This window comes from Marmota monax, unplaced genomic scaffold (genome assembly GCF_021218885.2).
Source record: "Marmota monax isolate L192 unplaced genomic scaffold, Marmota_monax_Labrador192_F-V1.1 WCK01_AAM20220418_F8-fsc00002, whole genome shotgun sequence".
Lineage (NCBI taxonomy): Eukaryota > Metazoa > Chordata > Mammalia > Rodentia > Sciuridae > Marmota > Marmota monax.
In genome coordinates, this window is record NW_026693571.1 from 32005508 (window position 1) to 32019849 (window position 14342).

General features: G+C 34.9%; 1 protein-coding gene across 8 annotated transcripts in view; it reads right to left on the reverse strand.

The window, feature by feature from the left end:
* Rapgef2 (Rap guanine nucleotide exchange factor 2) overlaps nucleotides 1-14342 on the reverse strand; it is a 261682-nt gene that overhangs the window by 122372 nt on the left and 124968 nt on the right. Inside the window, exon 1 of one of the 8 annotated variants that reach the window (XM_046458881.2) lies at nucleotides 2461-3691. The exons of the other annotated variants lie outside the window; for them this stretch is intronic. The gene's annotated coding sequence lies outside the window, so the exon portion shown is untranslated. Of the gene's footprint in view, nucleotides 1-2460; nucleotides 3692-14342 lie in introns of those variants that run through there. 8 annotated transcript variants of the gene reach the window in all.

The following is a 14342-nucleotide window of genomic DNA, read 5'->3' on the forward strand; positions in this document are numbered from 1 at the left end:
TCATTTTTTCTTTATTTATGGCCACATATTAAGGTCATTTGGTGTCTCGCTCACTCACTCTTGCTCTTGCTCTTTCATATTTTATTTCTTACACATATATATTTTTGCCGCTTGTTTCTTTTCCAAATGTTCATTGGACATATAATAACAGAGAGTCAATGTTACCAACACAAACCCTATAATCAATACAGTTTACAAAAATAAATAAATAAATTCAGGTCCCACTCTTAAGTGGTTTACATTTAACAAGATGAGCACACAAACAGCTGTAATCCAATGACAAGTTGAGAACTGAATTTCACTAAGAGGTGAACTCTCAATGGCTAGGCTCACTTACTAGCTAGTTGAGTGAAAAAGACAAATCAGCATTTGTAATTCAGAAAGCAATTCAAATTCAGCAAAATCACACAACGACCATCAACGGCTTTAGGGTTACCCTGTCACAGTTAAAGATTTGAATGTCCAATCTGTACAGTCAAAGCCTCTTCAGGCAGCTATAACGGAACTTCAACTAGTTAGTAGGACATCTGCTTCTTTGAAATAGCACTCATAATACTATATACTGAGATAAACAAAGTTATCTTAAAATGTTAAACTCCTTAATATTTATTTTTTAACTTTGAATTAAAAAGTCATCTCACTCTTCTAGTAGTTTCAGTCTGTGTGAACAAACATGTGTACATAAGACACAAATATAAATCGATATATACATTTCAAAAGAAAAAAAAGATGAAGGTAATAAGTTATCAGAGAGTTGGCCTGAATGTTGAAAAGCTGTTAGCCATAAAGTCAGAAGAGGGTTGGTGAAGAGGAAACATATATGGTGTGTTTTTAAGAATGTCTGTAGTCTTCTGGTTCTACACAATTTGAAAATCTAACTTCTATAGTCTATTTTAAACCCTTCTAAATTGTTTGCTGTAAAAGACAGCATACAGCTTGGTTCAAAACTATTCAATCCCAATGTAATTTCAGAACATCCTTATCATCTTCTTTTTAACAACAATACATGACAACTACAAGGGCTGCAGATTCATATTTGTCAATCTATTGGCTCTATGTCACATCAAAAAAAATAATAATAATTAAGCCTACCAGCAAAGGATTTATAAAAAGACCACTCGCAGCAAAATAAGTAGGTTAACCAGTAAGTTAAATATTTTTACAGATGAAAATGGCATGATTTGTAGTACCCAGAAATATGCAAACCAACAATGACTAATTAGCTTCCACATTAAGTAAAATGGGAAAGATTTTTAATAGCCTGCTAAACTTGCCTTCAAGTTCAAGACCCATAACCAGAAAGCACAAATGTTTGAGAATATTACATTTCACCTAATTTTCACAAATACCCCTAAGTAATGAAACACTGGGCTGGGTGTTGTAGGTGCTGTATGGCCAACTGTTTCTGTAACCACATTTTCCCCACCTAAACAGTCAAGAGCATTTTCTATGGGTGTTGAGTTTTCCATGAAAGGCAGGCACTCGGCACAGAAGCCCTAATGTCCCTAAATTTGCCCCTTTTACGGGCCTATATGTTTTTGTTGTATTTCAGAACTACTCAGTGGAATGCAACTTCTCAGAACTGGAATGTAAACTTATTCACGTCTGGCTACAGAAAGCAAGAGAGTATACAACAATCATGCTGAGATTATAGTGGTAGGTGATCCAAATTCACAAAATGGTTAAAAGTGTGATACTCTGAGATATCAATTTTTTATATCTTCATTTCAAGAAATCTTAAAAATCTAAGTAAATGACTGGACTAAAGTTCCTAAACCAAAATCAAACAAATATGCTTAGGACTTAGAAAAAAAATCCCCATACCATTATCTTTGGAAAGCACAGTAGCAATTAAATCGGGGGGAAAATATTCTTAACAAGTAACTGCTGATGCTGTCAATTCCATTCTCAAAAGCAAGATATACAAGAATAAATTTTAATAGAGGTATAAAAGAAATGTAGGTTAAAAGACTTGTCATAAAAATACATTTAATCTTTTAAAATAATTTTGCTTCATTCAGTTTTTAAAAAACAGCTTTTCAAAACAAAAATCATATACATAACAAGTATACATACAAATTACATGTATGAATGTAAATTACAACTTTTTCTAAAGAATAGACTTTAACCAGCTAATATTTCAGAAGTATTTGGAAAATTGGATACACACTTAAGCATCTCTAAATTCCTTTCAAGGTTCACTAAGAAATATCCCAACAATCACCAACAAGCACATATTAACAGAGCTTTGCTCCTCTATGAAGTGAATCTCCACATTTAACCTTTACTTATAAAAATAGATCACGAGAAAAAAATATGACAAGCAAGGCCGAGTAGCTGCATTTCCCCCGCCTCTAGTTCATTCCTTAGTAGTTTGTTGTCTATTTAATTAACAGAAGTACCATACAGTTGACATTTACACTATTAGCATTTTCGTTTCTTTAAAAAAAAAAATCTAACCTGCACTGTCTTCAATATCTTTGAAGCAACAGTAACAGCGACAGTGCTGCCACCTTCTACAGGAGCTCTCTTCTCTGCAGCACTGAGCACTCCCCATTTCCCCGTGTGTTTTCTCCTGGTGACTCCATGCTGCTGTAGCTTGTAGAGAGCCAACATTCCTTCTGACGGCTAATTTCCTGCTTCAATGACCCACCCACCCCTCCTGGCTGCATTATGTGTTACGCATGTTGTATGGGCACTCTTTCCGCATACCAGTCTCATGACCTCAGCAGCTGCCTGACAGACACTCTTTATCAATTTCTATTAATTCATTATCTACTCTCTTGTAAGTCAAGGACAAGTAGGAAACTCTGCAATGTCTGCTGTCCTATGAGTCTTCAAGGTCAAATGCTTAGATGTGTTCACAATGCAGTTCTGTTGTTAAATTTTACCAAAGCTGTACTAGAAACTAGTTGCTCTCCACCAAAAAAGATGCTGAATTGTATACCTGGCCTCAGGGATTATTGTGGTACAGACTAGCATAAATTTAAATCAACACAGCAAGGGGAAAGTTGAAAGAGACTGCTTTTACTCTTGCTTTCCCCTCAAAAGAAAAAAAGGTGGCTCTTACCTCAGCTGTACTGGGGTGAAGAGAGCAAACAGTTTTTCCCTCTTGCCACAAACTAAACCAGCAAAGGACAGTGGGTGCGAGGACTACACTTTGGTAATGTCTATGTCCTCGTGACTGAACTACTAGAGAACAGCTCAGCTAAATTGATCTGCTGCTATCAGTCTACACAGTGGCACAAACAGGTCTCTGCTGATCACAGTGCTTTGAACACAGATGGCAGCTGGACGGTTTATACAAAAGTTATGGTCCATAACAGATTTTTCCCTTCAGCATGTAGACACATGCCTTATCCAAAATGCCTCTGTTAAATGTTCATCATTGCATTGTGCAAAGCTGACCATGTATGAGTTGAATAGATAAGAAGGTTTGGCTCCAATATCTTGTCTACAAATGACCTAGTTTTTATAAAATTCATTAGAGAAGCAAAATTAACAAATGCATTATTAAGAAATAACCAAGCAGGACTGGGGTTGTAGCTTAGTGGTAGAGTGCTTGCCTAGCATGTGTGTGGCACTGTGTTCAATTCTCGGTACTGCATATAAAATAAAGGTACAGACAACTAAAAATATATTTTTTTTAAAAAAAGGAAGAACCAAAACTTCTACATACTTCTATATATATAAATAGTAGACATGTTTTATTTTAAAGATAAAACCTAAACAGAAATTCAGGTCACTTGACTAGTATATTTTATATTTACTGAACACTGAAAAAACATACTTCCAAGAATGGAAAAGCATAAATTCACACACATGAATAAGTTCTTAATAATAATAATTTCTCAAGCAATAAAATGTCTATTGGTTAATTCACAGTAATCAAATGTGTTGTAGATAAATGATTGCTCCTTCTAATTCTTCCCAAAAGTAACACTAGTAATAATATTTAACCTGTTTTAGAGCTTTCCTTACGGATCACAGTGGTAAAGCCCTATTATTTATCATCAAAAAATAGTTTAGGAATAAAGTAATAAAGGATGTGCACGGGCTAGATACAAAAAAATCTACCCCAAAAACCTTAGCCTTTCAAAGAGAAATTCTTAAAGACTTAAATGAAGAGATATACCATGTTCATGGTATATGATTTGAAAAGCTAATATCGTTAAGATGGTATTCTTTCCAAATTCATATTAAGCTTTAGCACAATTCCAATTAAATCCTAACAACCATTCTTGACACCAACAATCTAATTTTAAAGTTATCTGGAAAACAAAGATACAGAAGATAAACAATTTTGATAAAGAGCAAAGTTGGAACTTATAATATGCATATGATTTCAAAAAGTACTCTTAAGCTACACTAATGAAGATAGTATATATTGGTGTAAAAACTGATATGTATATTGTTGGGACTGCAAATTACTGCAACCTACTATGGAAAGCAATATGGGGATTGCTTAGAAAACTTGGAATGGAACTACCATTTGACAGAATTCTCCCACTCCTTGGTCTATATCCAAAGGACCTAAAAACAGCATAATACAATGATGCAGCCACATCCTTGTTTATAGTAGCTCAACTCACAATAGCCAAGCTATGGAAAAAACCTAGGTGTCCTTCAACGAATGAATGGATAATGAAATGTGGTATGTATACACAGTGGAATATTACTCAGCCATAAAGAAGAATGGGATTATGGCATTTGCCTGTAAATGGATGGAACTGGACACTACGATGCTAAGTGAATAAGCCAATGCACCCCCCAAAAGGCCAAATGTTGTCTGTGCTTTGTGGATGTAATCTCAAAACAAGGAGATTAGGGAGGGGAATAATAGAAATAGATTGGACTAGACAAAGGAAAACAAAGGGAAGAGGAGGGGAATAGAAAATACAGTAGACTTAATAGGTCACAACTTTGCTACCCTTGTATACATGACCAGGGTAACTCCACATCATGTACAATCATAAGAGTGGGAAGCTAACAGAATAAGTTATACTTTAAGCATGTATATTCTATCAAAATACAATCTACTGTCATGTATAACTAAAAATAAAAAATAATTGATATGTAGAGTAACAGAAGAAAGATTTCAGAAATAGATCTAAACAAGCATTTTTATAGTTAAATATTTTATGTAACTATTTTTACATTAGGTCAGGCACAGTGGTGTATGCCTGTAATCTCAGCAGCTCAGGAGGCTGAAGCAGGAGGATCACAAGTTCAAAGGCAGCCTCAGCAACTTGGTGAGGCCCTAAGCAACTCAGCAAGATCCTGTCTCTAAATAAAATATTTTTAAAAGGACTGAGGATGTGGCTCAATGATAAGCAGTCCTGCGTTCAATCCCTAGTACTCCCCACCCCCCAAAAAAATCACTGATTTTTAACAAATGTGTCAAGGCAATTCAATGGATAAATAAATGTTCTTTTCAATGAGTTGTTCTAGGACTATTGAATATCACATGCAGAATAGGAAACTTCATAACACTCAGAAAAATTAGAGTAAAAAATGGATCTCAGGCCTACATTGGAAGAGCTAAAACTATTAAATTTCTAGAAGAAAAATATAAGAAAAATTTTATGACCTCAGATTAAAAAGAGATTTTTTTTTTTAAATAGGGCATGAAAATACAAACTATGAGTGAAAACTTTGACAATACAGAAAGACATAGTTAAGAAAAAGGCAAAGCACAGATTGGGATAAAAAATTTGCAAAATATATTAAACAAATGAATTGTACCCAGAATACATAAAGAATGCTTAACAGGGCTGGGTTTGTGGCTCAGTGGTAGAGTGCTTACCTCACATGTGTGAGGCACTGGGTTTGATTCTCTGTACCACATATAAACAAATGAATAAAATAAAGGTCCATCAAAAACCTTAAAAAAAATTTTTAAAAAGAATGCTTAACAACTCAAAAATAAGATAGATAATCCAACTTTTTTAATGGGTATAAGATTTGAACTAATGTTTCATCAAAGAAGATAAATGGTCAATGAGCACATGGGGATGTAGCTCAGTAGTAGTAAAGTACTAGCCTAGCATGCACAAGGCACTGTGTTCAATTCCCAATACCACCAAAACAAAAAACATAAAACATAAAACAAAAAATTAAAAAAACCCACCTCAACACAGTAGTCTTCAGAGAAATGCAAAATAAAATCACAGAATATAGCCATTGACCTACTAGAATGACTAACATGAAAACTGACAATACTGTGTTGGACAAGATGTGAAGCAACCAGAAATCTCATAAACTATTATTATGAGTGCAAAATATATGGAAAACAGTGTAACTGGCCATTCCTAAAATGGTTAAACACACACTTACATATAACCCAACAATTCCACTCCTAGGTATTTATCCAAGAATGAGCAATAAAGCAAAACTTCAAAGTTGTCTGAGTCTGTTCTATTACCTTTCATCATAGCTATAACCATCTTTTTTTTTTCATCTATATTCTCCCTATTTATCTAACCCCCTATCTACCTACCCACATATGGCCAATCTTTTTCAGGTGTCCCCAGTCCCAAATTACCCCTTTAGGTCTGTATAGGTCCCATCTGTTTTATCAGTGAATGTAACCCAACATGCCTAAAATCAAGTCTCTTCATTTCAAACTGATATTCATCCTTTTTATTTGATTACAGTTGTCAAAGGCAGCATCACGCTATAGACATCCAAGTTCAAAGCAGTGGAATCATGCCTGGCTTCTTCTCCTTTTCTATAAACTTCAGTCAATAAATTCCATCAGTTTCTATCCCTAAATTACTCTTCCATGTAACCCACCAATTTCTATTCTGATGACAATATTGGGTGCTTAACACATCAAAACCATTGAAATAAGGCTCCTACCTCTGGTCTCAACTTAACCCAATACTCCATGAATCCTCTCTTTCTACTGATCTACCTTTAATGGTTACTCATGTGATTGAAAGTCATTAGGCCAGCCTCTAAATTCAAATCTGATGGATCACCTGTTTGCAAGCATTTAATGTGAAAGAGTCTAAGCTCCAGACCCAGCTGGAGTAAATCAAAAATCCCTATGGACTGCTATGTCATATGAATCCAGGAACTTGAATGGTTTGGAAACCTCTATTCTGGGCAATTACCTTCAATATAATCTTCATATATGCCCCAAATAACCTTCTAGCCATCTTTATTGTCAAACACAAGGACTCTAACATCTTTTCTAAGCGATGTACCACAGGCAAATTCATACTTCATGAGCCTGAGTGGTAATCAGGTAAGCTCTTCTCCACTATATTTGAAAGACTATAATTTAGTCTTTCAAAATAATCAATAATCAAAGAGGAAAACAAACCACCTTTAGTAACATAAATAAACAAATATGGCTGGAAGAACAACCCATATCTCAATAATAACCCTAAATGTTAATGGCTTAAACTCACCAATTAAGAGACACAGGCTAGTAGAATGGATCACAAAACAAGACCCAACAATATGCTGCCTACAGGAGACGCATTTGATAGGAAAAGACATACATAGGCTGAAGGTGAAAGGTTGGGAAAAACCATATCACTCATATGGACTTCGGAAACAAGCAGGAGTGTCCATACTCATATCAAATAAAATAGATTTCAAGCCAAAGTTAATCAAAAGGGATAAAGAGGGACACTACATACTGCTTAAGGGAACCATACACCAACAAGACATAACAATCATAAATATTTATGCCCCAAACAATGGTGCAGCTATGTTCGTCAAACAAACTCTTCTCAAGTTCAAGAGTCTAATAGACCACCATACAATAATCATGGGAGACTTCAACACACCTCTCTTGCCACTGGACAGATCTTCCAAACAAAAGTTGAATAAGGAAACTATAGAACTCAATAACACAATTAATAACCTAGATTTAATTGACATATATAGAATATACCACCCAACATCAAGCAGTTACACTTTTTTCTCAGCAGCACATGGATCCTTCTCAAAAATAGATCATATATTATGTCACAGGGCAACTCTTAGACATTATAAAGGAGTAGAGATAATACCATGCATCTTATCTGATCATAATGGAATGAAACTGAAAATCAACGATAAAAGAAGGAAGGAAAAAGCATACATCACTTGGAGAATGAACAATAGGTTACTGAATGATCAATGGGTTATAGAAGACATCAAGGAGGAAATTAAAAAATTCTTAGAGATAAATGAAAACACAGACACAACATATCGGAATCTATGGGACACATTGAAAGCAGTTCTAAGAGGAAAATTCATTGCTTGGAGTTCATTCCTTAAAAAAAGAAAAAACCAACAAATAAATGATCTCATACTTCATCTCAAAATCCTAGAAAAAGAAGAGCAAAACAACAGCAAAAGAAGTAGAAGGCAAGAAATAATTAAAATCAGCTGAAATTAATGAAATCGAAATAAAAGAAACAATTGAAAAAATTGACAAAACTAAAAGTTAGTTCTCTGAAAAAATAAACAAAATCGACAGACCCTTAGCCATGCTAGCGAAGAGAAGAAGAGAGAGAACTCAAATTACTAGCATACGGGATGAAAAAGGCAATATCACAACAGACACTTCAGAAATACAGAAGATAATCAAAAACTATTTTGAATCCTTATACTCCAATAAATTAGAAGATAGTGAAGGCATAGATAAATTTCTTAAGTCATATGATCTGCCCAGATTGAGTCAGGAAGATATAGACAACCTAAACAGACCAATATCAATTGAGGAAATAGAAGAAACCATCAAAAGACTACCAACTAAGAAAAGCCCAGGACCGGATGGGTATACAGCAGAGTTTTACAAAACCTTTAAAGAGGAACTAATACCAATACTTTTCAAGCTAAATCAGGAAATAGAAAAAGAGGGAGAACTTCCAAATTCATTCTACGAGGCCAACATCACCCTGATACCTAAACCAGACAAAGACACTTCAAAGAAAGAAAACTACAGACCAATATCTCTAATGAACCTAGATGCAAAAATCCTCAATAAAATTCTGGCGAATCGGATACAAAAACATATCAAAAAAATTGTGCACCATGATCAAGTAGGATTCATCCCTGGGATGCAAGGCTGGTTCAATATACGGAAATCAATAAATGTTATTCACCACATCAATAGACTTAAAAATAAGAACCATATGATCATCTCGATAGATGCGGAAAAAGCATTCGACAAAGTACAGCATCCCTTTATGTTCAAAACTCTAGAAAAACTAGGGATAACAGGAACATACCTCAATATTGTAAAAGCAATCTATGCTAAGCCTCAGGCTAGCATCATTCTGAATGGAGAAAAATTGAAGGCATTCCCTCTAAAATCTGGAACAAGACAGGGATGCCCTCTCTCACCACTTCTGTTCAACATAGTTCTAGAAACACTGGCCAGAGCAATTAGACAGATGAAAGAAATTAAAGGCATAAAAATAGGAAAAGAAGAACTTAAATTATCACTATTTGCAGAAGACATGATTCTATACCTAGCAGACCCAAAAGGGTCTACAAAGAAACTATTACAGCTAATAAATGAATTCAGCAAAGTGGCAGGATATAAAATCAACACGCATAAATCAAAGGCATTCCTGTATATCAGCGACAAATCCTCTGAAATGGAAATGAGGACAACCACTCCATTCACAAAATCTTCAAAAAAAAATAAAATACTTGGGAATAAACCTAACAAAAGAGGTGAAAGACTTATACAATGAAAACTACAGAACCCTAAAGAGAGAAATAGAAGAAGATCTTAGAAGATGGAAAAATATACCCTGTTCATGGATAGGCAGAACTAACATCATCAAAATGGCGATATTACCAAAAGTTCTCTATAGGTTTAATGCAATGCCAATCAAAATCCCAACGGCATTTCTTGTAGAAATAGAGAAAGCAATCATGAAATTCATATGGAAAAATAAAAGACCCAGAATAGCAAAAACAATGCTAAGCAGGAAGTGTGAATCAGGCGGTATAGCGATACCAGACTTCAAACTATACTACAGAGCAATAGTAACAAAAACAGCATGGTACTGGTACCAAAACAGGTGGGTGGACCAATGGTACAGAATAGAGGACACAGAAACCAATCCACAAAACTACAACTATCTTATATTTGATAAAGGGGCTAAAAGCATGCAATGGAGGAAGGATAGCATCTTCAACAAATGGTGCTGGGAAAACTGGAAATCCATATGCAACAAAATGAAACTGAATCCCTTTCTCTCGCCATGCACAAAAGTGAATTCAAAATGGATCAAGGAGCTTGATATCAAATCAGAGACACGCCGTCTGATAGAAGAAAAAGTTGGCTACGATCTACATACGGTGGGGTCGGGCTCCAAATTCCTCAATACGACACCCATAGCACAAAAGTTAATAACTAGAATCAACAAATGGGACTTACTCAAACTAAAAAGTTTTTTCTCAGCAAAAGAAACAATAAGAGAGGTAAATAGGGAGCCTACATCTTGGGAACAAATCTTTACTCCTCACACTTCAGATAGAGCCCTAATATCCAGAGTATACAAAGAACTCAAAAAATTAGACAATAAGATAACAAATAACCCAATCAACAAATGGGCCAAGGACCTGAACAGACACTTCTCAGAGGAGGATATACAGTCAATCAACAAGTACATGAAAAAATGCTCACCATCTCTAGCTGTCAGAGAAATGCAAATCAAAACCACCCTAAGATACCATCTCACTCCGGTAAGATTGGCAGCCATTAGGAAGTCAAACAACAACAAGTGCTGGCGAGGATGTGGGGAAAAGGGTACACTTGTACATTGCTGGTGAGACTGCAAATTGGTGCAGCCAATTTGGAAAGCAGTATGGAGATTTCTTGGAAAGCTGGGAATGGAACCACCATTTGACCCAGCTATTCCCCTTCTCGGTCTATTCCCTAAAGACCTAAAAAGAGCATGCTACAGGGACACTGCTACATCCATGTTCATAGCAGCTCAATTCACAATAGCAAGACTGTGGAACCAACCTAGATGTCCTTCAATAGACGAATGGATAAAAAAAAATGTGGCATTTATACACAATGGAGTATTACTCTGCATTAAAAAATGACAAAATCATAGAATTTACAGGGAAATGGATGGCATTAGAGCAGATTATGCTAAGTGAAGCTAGCCAATCCCTAAAAAACAAATGCCAAATGTCTTCTTTGATATAAGGAGAGTAACTAAGAACAGAGTAGGGTCGAACAGCATGAGAAAAAGATTAACATTAAACAGGGATGAGAGGTGGGAGGGAAAGGGAGAGAGAAGGGAAATTGCATGGAAATGGAAGGAGACCCTCAGGGTTATACAAAAGTACATACAAGAGGAAGTGAGGGGAAAGGGAAAAACAATACAAGGGGGAGAAATGAATGACAGTAGAGGGGGTAGAGAGAGAAGAGGGGAGGGGAGGGGAGGGGGGATAGTAGAGGATAGGAAAGGCAGCAGAACACAACAGACACTAGTATGGCAATATGTAAATCAATGGATATGTAACTGATGTGATTCTGCAATCTGTATATGGGGTAAAAATGGGAGTTCATAACCCACTTGAATCAAATTGTGAAATATGATATATCAAGAACTATGTAATGTTTTGAACAACCAACAATAAAAAATTTTTAAAAAGACTATAATTACTTTATATCCTGACATAATCAATGATTTTTTAAAAATTGTTTTAGCCACAATGATGCATCCATTAATCAAATTAACTACACATACAAGTTTTTGAAAGTTCACTTAAATGATACAGTGGTTATGAAACCTGAAAAACTTTATTTGGGGACAACTCTTAAGTCTATGTTTTCAAAACTATATTTTAAAATTCAAGATCAGGGGACAAAGTAGTAAACTAAATCTCAAGATTCTGAAAAATTAATATTATTGACTTATACAATCATCAAGGGAAGAAAAAGAAGAAAACACTCATGTAAGTCTCATTATGTAAATTTACTTTTTTCTAGAATATGTATACATTCTATCCCAAAATATATATGATTTAGACTAATGAAATGAAATAACCTTACTTTGGGGTTTTACTATTTGTAAATAGAATTAAGACTACATAATGACTATACTCTAAATTCACCTTAATGAAGCATAAAAAGTAATAATAATATTTTAAAACACAGGAAAGTAATATTTTGACCACTGTTCTAATTTTTTATTAGTTGAAAATGTTTATGAAATACACCAGTTATCTTAATGAAGTTAGACACTAATACACTAACCAGTTTATAGCTAGAAAACATGCATGTAGCTTATGTAACATTACGTGAATGTTCAATACCAGAAATTCTATTTTTATATTTAATTACAAAAATACAAAAAAAGTAACTCCTATATGTGTTAGCAAAAGCTAAGAAGCATCTAAGGAAATAATGTTAATATTCTGAACTTACAGTTTGATATTCTAATCAGTGATAAATATTAAGTACAGATTTAAGACCTGTATATTTAAACTCTCACCCCCCAAAAAATGATATACATATCTAAGGTATTTCTTCATTTCATTTATTTCAACCAGTGCTTTTAAACAATCTACAATACAATGAAAAAAAAACTGAATATAAAAAGTCTTTTTCTCTAACATTCAATCATAATTTTGTTATCTTTAAGATACGTATATAATTCAACTCATGATAAAATAAAATACAGGTCCCCAGAACTATGATTAATTGGAAATTTTTATTTTAATAAAGATATTCCAATTTCCTGGAGTATAGGTTGCTTCATGTATCAATCTCTCTTTAAACAATATCCTTAACTCACTATTTCCTGTTACTGTCCCCAATACAGAAAGTATGCTTCCTTCAAAACAAATTTAATTGCTAAACATTAATATTTTTTAAGATATACCTTAAATTTATACAGGTAAAACAGTGATTCACCCCATCCCTCTACCCCTCCTCCAAAATTAACTGTGGTGCAAACAGGATTGTGAGTTCCTTTGCACATAGCAGTCGATAAGAATTCTAACACTTACTGGAGAAAAATAATATTGGATTTCATTGACAAATACCAGACTTTAAGACTTTGATGAAATATAATAACACTTATTTCTGTAAGAGAAATCCAAACATCCCTGAAAATTAGGACTTCCAGGATGAATTATCACACACTTATTTATACCAAGGATCATATGTGACAATTCCCTGACTGAAGACTTTCAGCATCAGATGACCTGGATACTGCATAAACCACACACACAAAACTTAAGTCCTTCTCTTTAAGGGTACTTACTTTGTTAAGACACTACAAAACGCCAGTGCTCCAAAGACCCACAAAAGCCTATATTTATATGTATAGCACATCTGTGATGCTGTAGTTATAGCAACCAAATTCCCAACTTGATCCAGCAATTGAACTCCCTCTCTAGAGAACAGTTTTGCTCTGTGCAGCAGGTTATCACGTCAGAATACGATTTCAAAGTGGAACAAGGGATTTAAATTATGCTGAAAATCACGCTAGCTTTCCAGGATAAAGACATTTCATACTAAGGCAGGAGGTACAACTAATACCCAGTATATCCCATTTTCTCTTTTTCACATGTTTCACTCAACTCCTTTAATGCATAGACCTATCTGATTTCAAATTTAAAATGGAATATATTTACATCCAGTGCAATTAAACTTTCGGTTCCTTATCATCAACTCTATAGTCAAGCCAAGTGGACTTTGTTTTCTGGTACTAAGATTGAACCCAGGGATGCTTTACCACTGAGCTTCATCACCAGCACTCCTTATTTTTTACTTTGAGTCAGGGCCTTGCTAAATTGCTGAGAGGGGCCCCAACTTGCAAACCTTCTGCTTCAGCCTCCTGAGTTGCTGGGATTACAGGCATGTGCTTCAGCACCCAGTCCTTTGTTGGTATGTTTCCTAATTTTCTCTGACTTATTTGAAACTTTCTCCCAGCATTTCTTAAAGTCTTTAACATATATCTTGCCTGACATACACTATGAAAATATCAGAATTTGAGTCAACTTTTGGTAAGACAAATACGAATTACAGGTGATATAAGACCCGGGGGAGTGTGGCTGAGCTGAAGAGTGTGAGCAAGAGCAGAGGAAAAGAATGATCTAACAGAAATAATTAAAATAATTAACATGCCACAAGAATGAGAGGAGAAAATAAAGTGAATGTATACAATCGAGACTGCTGGTTGGCTACTCCACTGTCCACTCTCTCCTTTCTTGTTAGAAACTTATTTTCATATTGGTTTTGTGTTTTGTTTTGCTCTTAAACAGGGTCCACAACATTGCAAAATAATAGATTCCATGTCCCAGGACCCTGAGCTAGCCATATGACTACATTCTGGACAGTGAGCTACAAAGAGAAATGT